Source organism: Podarcis vaucheri, assembly GCF_965113315.1.
Source record: "Podarcis vaucheri genome assembly, chromosome: 4".
In the NCBI taxonomy this organism is placed as follows: domain Eukaryota; kingdom Metazoa; phylum Chordata; class Lepidosauria; order Squamata; family Lacertidae; genus Podarcis; species Podarcis vaucheri.
Window position 1 is genome coordinate 10,262,794 of NC_138762.1, and position 12,639 is coordinate 10,275,432.

The 12,639-nt window shown below is 48.4% G+C and overlaps 1 protein-coding gene and 1 long non-coding RNA gene across 2 annotated transcripts in view; both read right to left on the bottom strand.

Moving 5' to 3' along the window:
* The window catches only part of WNT11 (Wnt family member 11), a 61,596-nt gene extending 57,749 nt beyond the window's left edge, over nucleotides 1–3,847 (bottom strand). Inside the window, exons 1-2 of the mRNA XM_082219501.1 lie at nucleotides 3,734–3,847; nucleotides 910–1,514 (exon numbers count right to left, since the gene is read on the bottom strand). The gene's annotated coding sequence lies outside the window, so the exon portion shown is untranslated. The remainder of the gene's footprint in view (nucleotides 1–909; nucleotides 1,515–3,733) is intronic.
* The window catches only part of LOC309530625, a 419,691-nt gene that overhangs the window by 317,863 nt on the left and 89,189 nt on the right, over nucleotides 1–12,639 (bottom strand). The window lies entirely within an intron of this gene.

The following is a 12,639-nucleotide window of genomic DNA, read 5'->3' on the forward strand; positions in this document are numbered from 1 at the left end:
CAGAAATAGGAACGTGACTATTCTTCTGAATTTCATGCAATCCGGAATCAGAGGTTACACTTGAAAGAAAGGCGCTTGTTTATTAGAGTCACAGGTGTGTGTTACAGCGGGTCACACGCGGACCCCTCTCTATCTGTCTGCACGTCCGGATAACCCGCATCTAGAGATAGTTTTCCAGCACATAGATAACGAGAGCAGCAGTTTCTTTCTCCAGAGAGCAGCCTGGCAAGCCACGGCGCATCTGCTTCCATAACCACACCGCGTTGCATTTCCTGCTCTCTCGAGTCTTTTTTTTTTTTTAACAAAAACGCTGACTTCTTTTAAAAATAAGAGGGCTTTACAAGCAGGCTCAGCAACCCCGACCCCTTTTAAACGTGGGGGTTTTGCAGCAGCGCAACGCGCCTCTTGCCCGAAGTACCAAACGCTTGCGCTTTCTGCTCAAGCGTCACCGCTCCGGGTTTGGAAACCCTGACTTTTTGCCATTCCTGTTTTGCAAAACTGGCCAACTCTCGCCAATCAAGGGCTGTGTGAAACACACAAAGCTGTGGCTGTTTTAAATAAATTTTAAAAAGTGTGTGTGTGTGTGTACACACTTCAACAAACAGCTTCCACGGACTTGCATTTCCACCCTCCGAAACAACGCAGCGCCGTCTTGTCAATTTCACTGAAACGGACCACACAGCGCCGCTTAAGCGTAATTGGGTATCCGGGCGCATCAACTTTCCGTCAATGAATAAATCCCAGACTTTCCGAGCAAGCCGGATCTAGTCGATCTCCTCACCCTCTCAGATCATTCAGCCAGGAATTACTAGGACCGCTCCTCTGCCCACCCCAAACCAAGCCTCAAAGGATCGCAGCGTTTACTAGGGAAAAAAAAACAGCAACAGAAAGTCCCTCGCTTCTCCTTACCTTTCGGCAGCGGTGGGGCGGGGAAAATCTTCCTTGTCCCTTCTCCAAAATCGTCTTCCAAAAACTGGGCTGGGGAAGGAATGGGATTTGAGGTGGGCGATCGCTTCAACAGCCCCGCTTCTTCAAATGTTTCCTGGGCAGAGAGGACGCCTCGGTTTTGCAGATGTTAGCAGTCCAAGATACGGTTCCCAAACACGGTTCCCGAGCGCAGCCGGAGGGAAAATAGATGTTAAACTGAAAAACACACAGCTAGGACGGGCGAGGGATTTGGAGAGAGAAAGAGAAAGAGACGCTGGGAAGTTGGAGCGGGGTAGCAAATCGAGAAGGAGGGGGAAAATGATTGCAAAAAATAATAATAATGCAAGAGAGGCTCTGGGAAGATGTTGCAAAGTGCGCGTCTTTTTCTCTCTCTCTGTGTGTGGCTCCTGAGTCGCAGGCGATCGCCCCTTCTTCTCCCTAAACCCCCGTCCAGCTCCACAGCTGCAAAAGTCCTTTATGGCTCTTCTCCGGCTGACGGAACCTGCTTTTATGCGCTCCTCGGGGCTTTGATGTGAGTGGTGATGTCAGCCCGTATTAGCATAACAAAAACGTGCGGGATTTACTGCCTTGGAGAGAGAGGGGGAAAAATACAGGACAAATAAAACGTGTTTGATCTGTTCAGCGGGGAGTTGACAAAAAAAGAGGGGGGGAGTATATATTTGCCCAGGATTCCCCCCCCCCGACACACAACACTGTCCCTCTGCAGGCCCCCCTGCAGCAAAACTCCTCTCGCGTTTCCCCCTTCCGTGCACAGAAATAAACGCCAGAGGGCAGGCGGGGGAGCGTGGAAAGAAGCCGCAGGTTGCTGCGCGCAGGCTTAAGCGCCACTGCAGACGGATCCCAGGAGCCTTGCCTCATAAGAACCCAGCTCTCCTGGGTCCAAAGGGGTCCATTCTAGTCCGTTATCTGGCGCCACCGGATTTACAGTGGTACTGATGGCTTCCTCCACAGGGAGTCAAGCTGATGATGCACAAAATAGTGAACTTCAGAGCATGTGCAGAATGGAAGGTGAGACAAGGGGTGCTTTAACAAACTCTGTTCCCAAAGGAATTATTGTTCTACCCGGACACTGAGGTCCAGCGCCTAGGGCCTTCTGGCGGTTCCCTCACTGCGAGAAGCCAAGTTACAGGGAACCACGCACAGGGTATATACCTGGTCTTATTCAACATCTTTATCAACGACTTGGATGATGGACTCAAGGGCATCCTGATCAAATTTGCAGACGACACCAAACTGGGAGGGGTGGCTAACACCCCAGAGGACAGGATCACACTTCAAAAGGACCTTGACAGATTAGAGAACTGGGCCAAAACAAACAAGATGAATTTTAACAGGGAGAAATGTAAAGTATTGCACTTGGGCAAAAAAAAATATGAGAGGCACAAATACAAGATGGGTGACACCTGGCTTGAGAGCAGTACATGTGAAAAGGATCTAGGAGTCTTGGTTGACCACAAACTTGACATGAGCCAACAGTGTGACGCAGCAGCTAAAAAAGCCAATGCAATTCTGGGCTGCATCAATAGGAGTACAGCATCTAGATCAAGGGAAGTAATAGTGCTCTGGTCAGACCTCACCTGGAGTACTGTGTCCAGTTCTGGGCACCACAGTTCAAGAAGGACACTGACAAACTGGAACGTGTCCAGAGGAGGGCAACCAAAATGGTCAAAGGCCTGGAAACGATGCCTTATGAGGAACAGCTAAGGGAGCTGGGCATGTTTAGCCTGGAGAAGAGGAGGTTAAGGGGTGATATGATAGCCATGTTCAAATATATAAAAGGATGTCATATAGAGGAGGGAGAAAGGTTGTTTTCTGCTGCTCCAGAGAAGCGGACCAGGAGCAATGGATCCAAACTATAAGAAAGAAGATTCCACCTAAACATTAGGAAGAACTTCCTGACAGTAAGAGCTGTTCAACAGTGGAATTTGCTGCCAAGGAGTGTGGTGGAGTCTCCTACTTTGGAGGTCTTTAAGCAGAGGCTTGACAACCATATGTCAGGAGTGCTCTGATGGTGTTTCCTGCTTGGCAGGGGGTTGGACTCGATGGCCCTTGTGGTCTCTTCCAACTCTATGATTCTATGATTCTATGATTCTAGGGTCATTTCCACCTCATGAGGTGGCCAAAATATTGGAGCCTCAGCTTCAGGATCTGTCCTTCCAGTGAGCACTCAGGGCTGATTTCCTTCAGAACGGATCGGTTTGATCTTCTTACAGTCCATGGGACTCTCAAGTGTCTCCTCCAGCACCAGAATTCAAAAGCATCAATTCTTCAACGATCAGCCTTCTTTATGGTCCAGCTCTCACTTCCATGTCAAAAGCCTTAGTCAGGTCAATAAACGCCATATACGTTGGTTTTGCTCTCTGCATTTTTCTTGAAGCTGTTGAGTGGTGAAAATCATGTCCACTGTCCCCCTAGAAGGCCGAAAACCATTTTGGGATTCAGGAAGGCTCACCTCAGATATTGTTAAGAGATGGTTTGCAAAGATCCTTGCAAGAATTTTTCCTGCCGCAGCTCATAGAGAGATGTCTTGATAGTTTCTGCAATCAGTTCTGTCACCTTTTTTAAAGAGGACTTGTGGATCTAGAATTGGTCACTTACGGACTCACTGTTAAAACCGTGTTTATGGAAGACAATCTTACTTGGCTACGAGGGATCGCCAAAGGAGAAGAAGGTGGTTGGCCACTGTGAAATTTGCCATTGGCATTGCCATTGGCGCTGTGAAATTTGCCAGCAAGCATTTCTTACATTCTAAAGTCAAAAGGAAACACAACTTTGAATAACTCACCTTTGGTTCCCTCTTGACAGAACATGCCCAAAAGCAAATAGATTAACCAATAATAAACAGGTGTGTGCCCTGAACTTCCAGCCTCACCAATTAAAGTTTGCCTTGCACGATTCCACTGCGGCCCTAGGAAAAAGAAACACTGTGCGTAATAAATTAAACGTTTCTGTTTGCAAAAGCAGCAGCAGGATATAAAATAACAGCGCCGCAGCCTGCCCAAGGATTTAAGATGTGTAAACTTTTAAATGGGTTATTCTCCCATCTCCCCGCCCCCTTTCCCCCAGCAAATGGCTTCGGCTTCCATATTTTCTGCTCCATAGGATATCTTCATGCTAGAATTGTCCTGAACACGATTCCAGGGGATGGCTAATGATTACCAAGAAAAATAAGCAAGTTAACCTTTCAGTCGAAACACTTTCATGTTGCCTTTCCAAAGGCTGGCTGCTATTGACTGATTCCGCCAGCTGATTTCATAAGTAAACCCGAGCAATATTAATATTTTTTAGGCGGAGTTTTTATTTTGCTGAATGTATCCTCCCGTCTGATAAAGAGGCTGAAAGGGCAGAGGTAAAATACCAGAGGAAGTGCGTGGAAGATTGGGAAGCTGCGGGTGCACACACACACACACACACACACACCCTGTTAAGTATTACAGCTAAGCCTTAAGATTATATCGGCCAGATTCATTGGAGACAAGGAATCCTTTGCTTTATTGATTGAAGCTGGAAGCACTGCTAGAACTATAACTGGGGTGGAGAATCTTGCACCTGCAGGCAAAATATTGCCCTCCAGCCCTATCTGGCTCCTCCTGAGCCATGCCTCTTCTCCCCAGGCCAGCCGCCTCTCTAGCCCTGTTTTTCACCCTTTTGGCCTGGCTAAAATCTATACTACATAGAGTTGGAAGGACCCCTTGTGATCATCTAGTCCAACCCCCTTGCAACGCTGGAATATGCAGCTGTCCCGTACGGGGATCAAACTTGTAACCTTGGAGTTATCAGCGCCATGCTCTAACCGACTGAGCTATCCAGGCCCTTGAACTGTGATACAGTGGTACCTTGGTTCTCGAACTGAATCCATTCCGGAAGTCCGTTCCAGAACCAAAGCGTTCCAAAACCAAGGCGCACTTTCCCATAGCAAGTAATGCAAAACAAATTAATCCGTTCCACATTTTTAAAAGCAACCCCTAAAACAGCATTTTGACATGGATTTTACTATCTAACGAGACCATGGATCCATAAAATGAAAGCAATAAACAATGTACAGTGGTACCTCTGGTTACGTACTTAATTCGTTCCGGAGGTCCATTCTTAACCTGAAACTGTTCTTAACCTGAAGCACCACTTTAGCTAATGGGGCCTCCCGCTGCCGCTGCCCCGACGGAGCACGATTTCTGTTCTCATCCTGAAGCAAAGTTCTTAACCCGAGGTACTATTTCTGGGTTATCAGAGTCATGTAACCTGAAGCGTATGTAACCCGAGGTACCACCGTACTGCAGTCACACAATCGTCAATCAGTAGCTGAACTGGGTTCCACACAGTCACAAAAATAAAATAAAAAGAGCCGCAAAAACAGAAACGCAAAATAAATAGCAAAAACAGACAGACCTCAGTATAACACTCCAAATGGAAGTGTGGAACTCAAGTCGGAAGCGTAACACTCAAAACGGAGCACGTTCGGCTTCCGAAAAAAGTTCACAAACCAGAACACTTACTTCCGGGTTTGCAGTGTTTGGGTTCCAAGTTGTTTGAGTACCAAGGCGTTTGAGAACTGAGGTACCACTGTACTGCCTCTGGCTTGCCTAGGTTGAAGATGGAGAGCCAGGTGTGGCTGAAGTGCTCTTGCACTCGGATCCCACTTGCAAGTTTCCCACAGGCATCTGGTCTGCCACTGTGAGAACAGGATGCTGGACAAGATGGCCCATTGGCCTGATCCAGCAGTCTCTCCCTATGTCCTTAGTTGATGACGTGGGCATGGTCCTTGCAACAATCTGGCCAGCCACGTGTCTTTTTGACCCTTGACTCTCTTAGCTTATAATGCTTGGTCAGGAGGGGTGCAGCATCTTAAAAAGCAGAGACATCATCTTGCCAACAAAGGTCCGTATAGTTCAAGCTCTGGTTTCCCCAGTAGTGATGTATGGAAGTGAGAGCTGGACCATCAAGAAGGCTGATCACCGAAGAATTGATGCTTTTGAATTCTGGTGCTGGAGGAGACTCTTGAGAGTCCCATGGATTGCAAGAAGATCAAACCTCTCCATTCTGAAGGAGATCAGCCCTGAGTGCTCACTGGAAGGACAGATCCTGAAGCTGAGGCTCCAAGACTTTGGCCACCTCATGAGAAGAGAAGACTCCCTGGAAAAGACCCTGATGTTGGGAAGAAGAAGAAGAAGAAGAAGAAGAAGAAGAAGAAGAAGAAGAAGAGGAGGAGGAGGAGGAGGAGGAGGAGGAGGAGGAGGAGTTGTTTGGATTTGATATCCCACCTTTCACTCCCTTTAAGGAGTCTCAAAGCGGCTAACATTCTCCTTTCCCTTCCTCCCCCACAACAAACACTCTGTGAGGTGAGTGGGGCTGAGAGACTTCAAAGAAGTGTGACTGGCCCAAGGTCACCCAGCAGCTGCAGGTGGAGGAGCAGGGATGCGAACTTGGTTCACCAGATTACGAGTCTACCACTCTTAACCACTACACCACACTGGCTCTGAAATCAGCCCTGAGTGCTCAGTGGAAGGACAGATCCTGAAGCTGAGGCTCCAATACTTTGGCCCCCACATGAGAAGAGAAGACTCCTTGGAAAAGACCCTGATGCTGGGAAAGATGGAGGGCACAAGGAGAAGGGGATGACGGAGGACGAGATGGTGGGACAGTGTTCTCGAAGCTACCAGCATGAGTTTGAGCAAACTGCGGGAGGCAGTGGAAGACAGGAGCGCCTGGTGTGCTCTGGTCCAGGGGGTCACAAAGAGTCGGACACGACTAAACGACTAAACAACAACAACAGGAGGGGTGATCAAATGGGTTCAAGTTGCTGGCTTTGGTGTATGAAGCCCTATATGGAATGGGACCAAGATACCCGAAAGATCATCTCTCCCACAGGTGCCAACACCCTGGGGCCCAGGGGCCCTGAGCCCCCACAAAATTCCCCATGAAGGGGCTTGGTACCCACAAATTCTTGGTGCCTGGGCCATACACGCTGCATAGCACCCAGGGCCCCAGACACCCAGGGCCACAGGGCCAAGCTGGCACACTGTGTGTCACCTCTTACATACCTGATAACAGTGCCCCGCAGGGCTAGGTCTCTTGCAGATATCATCTTATCAGAAAGTCCGCTCTGCACAGCACAGAAACTAGGCCTTTAGCTTATTACTGTATTTTAATATTTTGTTGAAAGCTGCCCAGTGTGGCTGGAGAAGCCCAGCCAGATGGGTGGGGTATAAATTATTATTATTATTATTATTATTATTATTATTATTATTAAGCTTGGTGGGACTAAACCAGCAACATCGCTGACGTCTTTTTGGTGCCTCGTGAAGACTTTGCTTTTCCAACAAGACTTTTCAGTGGAAATCTTTCCCTGCCTGCAAAAACGGCAACAAAGAACTGAACGCATTCCTATACAGCGACTTCCTGCTTCTTGCCTACAATTGCAATTGTGTTTTAAACGTGTTTTTTTTTTTTTAAAAAAAAAAGATGGTTTCATTATTTGACAACTTGTTCTTTGCTGCCCTGGGCTCCTTTCGGAGAAAGGGCATGATATAATTTTAAATGTCACATCGGATGACAAAAATCTTGTTAAACAGGCAAACAGTTTGACCTGCACCCTGCGTCCCTATTCTCGGAAGGTAGCAAAGTCTCAGAAACAAATCACGCAGTGTGCAGCCTTCTTTGTGGGTTGGGTATATTTTGCAGGGCTCGCAGGCCCATTTAATTTATTCCTCGTGGCCCCATTGCGGCTACCCTTGCGGCACACCATTTGCGAATCAGCGTCTTAAGGCATCAAGATGTTTGGTTTTCCTCAAGCTTACGGAAAACCCTTCTCCCCTCTCTCTCCCCTCCCCTCTTTTCCACGGAAAGGTGCATCTGTATCTTCTTAGTTGGATAATTCAGATGTTTACAGGAAGGACTACACAATCTAATTAAATTTCATTGCAAGTAAACAGAAACACCAGCCCAAACATTCAAATTGAAGTCAGATTGCAAGACAGACTCCATTCCATCTCTCTCTCGGAGGAGGAGGAGGAGGAGGGGGTGATAAAGAGCTGGAGGGGGAAATTTCTTAAAGAGTATGTAAGAACATAAAACGAGCCTGTTGAACGAGGCCAAAGGACTGTCTAACCGAGCATTCTGTTCTCGCAGTGGCCGACCAGCTGCCTGTCGGAAGCCCGCAAGCTGGACATTTGCACAACTGCAGTCTCACCTCCTGCAGTCTTTGGGAGGTGGTACAGTGGTACCTCATGGGACGCGGGTGGCGCTGTGGGTTAAACCACAGAGCCTAGGACTTGCCGATCAGAAGGTCGGCGGTTCGAATCCCCGCCACAGGTGAGCTCCCGTTGTTCGGTCCCTGCTCCTGCCAACCTAGCAGTTTGAAAGCATGCCAGTGCAAGTAAATAAATAGGTACCGCTCCGGCGGGAAGGTAAACGGAATTTCCGTGCGCTGCTCTGGTTTGCCAGAAGTGGCTTAGTCATGCTGGCCACATGACCCGGAAGCTGTACGCCAGCTCCCTCGGCCAATAAAGCGAGATGAGTGCCGCAACCCCAGAGTTGGCCACGACTGGACCTAATGGTCAGGGGTCCCTTTAACTTTTACAGTGGTACCTCGGGTTACAGACGCTTCAGGTTACAGACTCCGCTAACCCAGAAATAGTACCTCGGGTTAAGAACTTTGCTTCAGAATGAGAACAGAAATCGTGCTCCGGCAGCACGGCGGCAGCGGGAGGCTCCATTAGCTAAAGTGGTGCTTCAGGTTAAGAACAGTTTCAGATTAAGAACGGACCTCGGGAACGAATTAGGTTCTTAACCACAGGTACAACTGTATTTAGAAGCACACTGGGGAACATAGCCGTAGCAGCGAGTTCCCATCAATAGCTTTCTCATCAATTAATTTGTCTCATTGTATTTTGAAGTAAAAAAAGGTAAAGGTAAAGGGTCCCTGGATGGTTAAACCCAGTCAAAGGAGACTCTGGGGTTGCGGCGCTCATTTCGCTTTCAGGTCGAGGGAGCCGGCGTTTGTCCACAGACAGCTTTCTGGGTCATGTGGCCAGCAGGACTAACCCACTTCTGGCGCAACGGGACACCGTGACAGAAGCCAGAGCGCATGGAAATGCTGTTTACCTTCCCGTCTCAGTGGTACCTATTTATCTACTTGCACTTTGACGTGCTTTCAAATTGCTAGGTTGGCAGGAGCTGGGACAGAGCTACAGGAGCTCACACCGTTGCAGGGATTCAAACCTTCCTGAGAACAAGAGGACAGTATAGATTTAGAACAGCGGTTTGCAGAAGGGCATAGTTCAAAGGCTGCAGAGGGCAGTAGGTGGGAAATACTGGAAGAGAAAGAGCAGGAAGGAGAAGCACCAGGGGAGAGACAGCTGACAGACTCAGTGTCCTTGGAAAGTATTCCTGACCCCCCGCCCCCCCAGGACCAGATGGGCATTGAGGGTATTAGAACAGAAAGCTCAGAGGCAGAAAGCTCAGATTAACCGGCACAGGAGTAACGTTGAATAGGGGAGACGCAGAAATGGGTGGGACTTTTCTTGGAGGAATGCCATTATTAGGGAAAGCGGCATTCCTTCATCATTCTCTGTGAATTATTGAATAAATTGCTTGGTGAGAACTTTTGTTGTTTCTCTGATTCTGGGCTGCCACCGTGGGAGGGATGTGATTCCCCGAAGCCTGGCTCCGCTGCCTCCAACCAAAGGCACATCAAGTCTACCTAGGGATGGAGAGGAATTTGATGCATTCATTCCCTGTAGCCCCAGAATACCTGGATGGATGGATGATGGCTAGTTATAAGCGCAAGCTTTCCAGTCATAAATGGCAACTCCTCCTTGCCCCTGAACATTTTTAGCAGCCCGCTTCCTTGAACAAACAAAGCTTAACTCGGAAGCCACGACAGACACTTCAGCTTCCAATTTCTATGCTTCTTAAAGAGGTAAAGGGACCCCTGACCATTAGGTCCAGTCGTGGCCGACTCTGGGGTTGTGGCGCTCATCTCGCTTTATTGGCCGAGGGAGCCGGCGTACAGCTTCCGGGTCATATGGCCAGCATGACTAAGCCGCTTCTGACGAACCAGAACAGCACACAGAAATGCCGCTTACCTTCCCGCCGGAGTGGTACCTATTTATCTACTTGAACTTTGACGTGCTTTTGAACTGCTAGGTTGGCAGGAGCAGAGACCGAGCAACGAGAGCTCACCCCGTCGCAGGGATTTGAACCACCGACCTTCTGATTGGCAAGCCCTAGGCTCTGTGGCTTAACCCACAGCGCCATGCTTCTTAGCGTGGAAATAAATTTGTGGGAGCCTTGACTCTTCTCTTGAACCCTTCCCTCAACCCTGTGGCTCTCTAGATATCCTTGAACTACAGCTCCCACCAGTCCTAACCATTGTTCATACTGGTGGGGGCTGATGGCAGCAGAAGAGATGCCAGGGAGGCCATGGCCCTGGGTGCACAATTTTTGAGCACGAACCAGGCACCCTCAATTTTTGGGCACGAACCAGGCACCCTCAGTTAGACATACCTTGTGTGGCCTGGCCTGGTGCTCCTCTCTGCCCAGACAGCCGGGTTCCACCCTGGGCAGGTGGCTCAGCGTAGCCCTCCTTTGCTCCACTAGGGGGCAGGGTCTCTCTGGTGGCATCAGCAGCATCGAAGGCAAGGGCTAGGCTGGTGTCCCCCCACTCATTGTAGAAGAAGAAGAAGCATGCCTGCCCCGGGTACCAGCAACCAATGCTACACCACTGGGTGGAAGTTAGATTCCAGCAGTATCTGGAGGGCTTCAGGTTCCCCGTTCCTCTCTAATCCTCGCGTTCTCCCAGCAGAAACATATAAAAATCATCTTATAAACTTTGCATTGCGGATTTGAACAGAAAAAGGAGAAGGCTTGGAATGACTAAGGCATGGTTATGTTTGTCAGGGCTACACCCTTGTTTTTGCAGTTAGCAGTGTTTATTTTACCCGCTTTCCATGTGATCTTATTCTCCCAGGTTTGGAAATATGCAATTGTTCTATTGCACAAATTCACTTTGTCTCTCTCTCCCTTCCGAGGCACCTGGGAGGGGAATAGGGTGTCGATCCAAATCTTTGTCTGAGCGAAAAAGAATTCATTGGAGGCAGGCGCGGGGATGAATGACAAGCCAGACATTCTCGGAGCAACATGTGGGAGAAAGCATCTTTAAAGGAAGTTTGGAGGGGGAGGGATGTGTTGGGGGGGCGTCGAAATCAAACAATTCTTTTTATCGCACTGAGCCAAAAACGCAGATCTGCCAAAGAAGTGATGTGAGAGGAGGAGGAGGAGGAGGAGGAGGAGGAGGAGGAGGAGGAGGAGAAAGCGGCTGAAGTTCTGGAAAAAGGCCACCGCAGCATCTTGCAATGGAGCCAAGAAGACGTTTGGCTGTAAACGATGCATGATCCATTTTGCGAAAAATGCTTTTCCTCTCGGAGTTTTTCAGATCACGGAGAGATGGGAGGCAGAATCCTGGAGAGAAATGGAGCTCTGGGGCTGGGGCAGAGGAAGGTGGTGCCCAACAGAGGCTGGAAATTATTTTCATTCTTCGAGAGACAATAGAAATCCTATATTTTCCCTGCCTGGAGTTTTCCATACACTGTGAAATCCCTTTAGATCCCTGCAGTTGGCTTCCGTTCTGTCCTTTTCTGTATCCTTCACAAACTCTTCATCCTTTGTATGTAATCGTTCTGTTCCGTAGGCTCACGGCAAAGGGGAATGACGTTCGTTCTTTGAGAAACAACAGAAATTTTCCTACCTGGAGTTTTCCATGCACTGCAAAAAATAAATTTTTAAAAATCCCTTTAAATCCCTGCAATTGGAGTCCATTCTCTGCATTTCCATATCCATCACAAACTTTTCATCCTTAGAACATAATTCCTAAATTCTGTCCTGGTAGCCAGAGAGATCCTTGGCTGTAGACATTGCTCTTTCAGTTGTTCCACTCTCAAGCCAAAACCAGACATTTGAGGCTTATCCTTGGACTAGGGAAATATGTAGGAATTAGCCTTATGTAATGGGTCAAACTCATTTGGCCAACTAGCCCAATATTGTCAGCTCGGACTGGCAACAGCTCTCCAAAGACTCTAGCAGAGGTGTCTCCCATCACCTGTTTCCGAATCGTTTTAGCTGGAGGTGCAATTGCATTTCTCCTAGCAAGTAATGTGTACAAAAATACACACACTAGGGCAAACCTTGCCAACAAAGGTCCATATAGTTAAAGCTATGGTTTTCCCAGTATTGATGTATGGAAGTGAAAGCTGGACCATCAAGAAGGCTGATCGCCGAAGGATTGATGCTTTTGAATTCTAGTGCTGGATAAGACTCTTGAGAGTCCCATGGGCTGCAAGAAGAACAAACCTATCCATTCTGAAGGAAATCAGCCCTGAATGCTCACTGGAAGGACAGATCCTGAAGCTGAGGCTCCAATACTTTGGCCACCTCATGAGAAGAGAAGACTCCCTGGAAAAGACCCTGATGTTGGGAAAGATGAAGGCGCACAAGGAGAAGGGGACGACAGAGAACGAGATGGTTGGACAGTGTTCTCAAAGCTACCAGCATGAGTTTGACCAAGCTGCGGGAGGCAGTGGAAGACAGGAGTGCCTGGTGTGCTCTGGTCCAGGGGGTCATGAAGAGTTGGACACGACTAAACGACTAAACAACAACAACAGGGCAAATTGTGCCTAAAACTGCGTATGTTGGTGA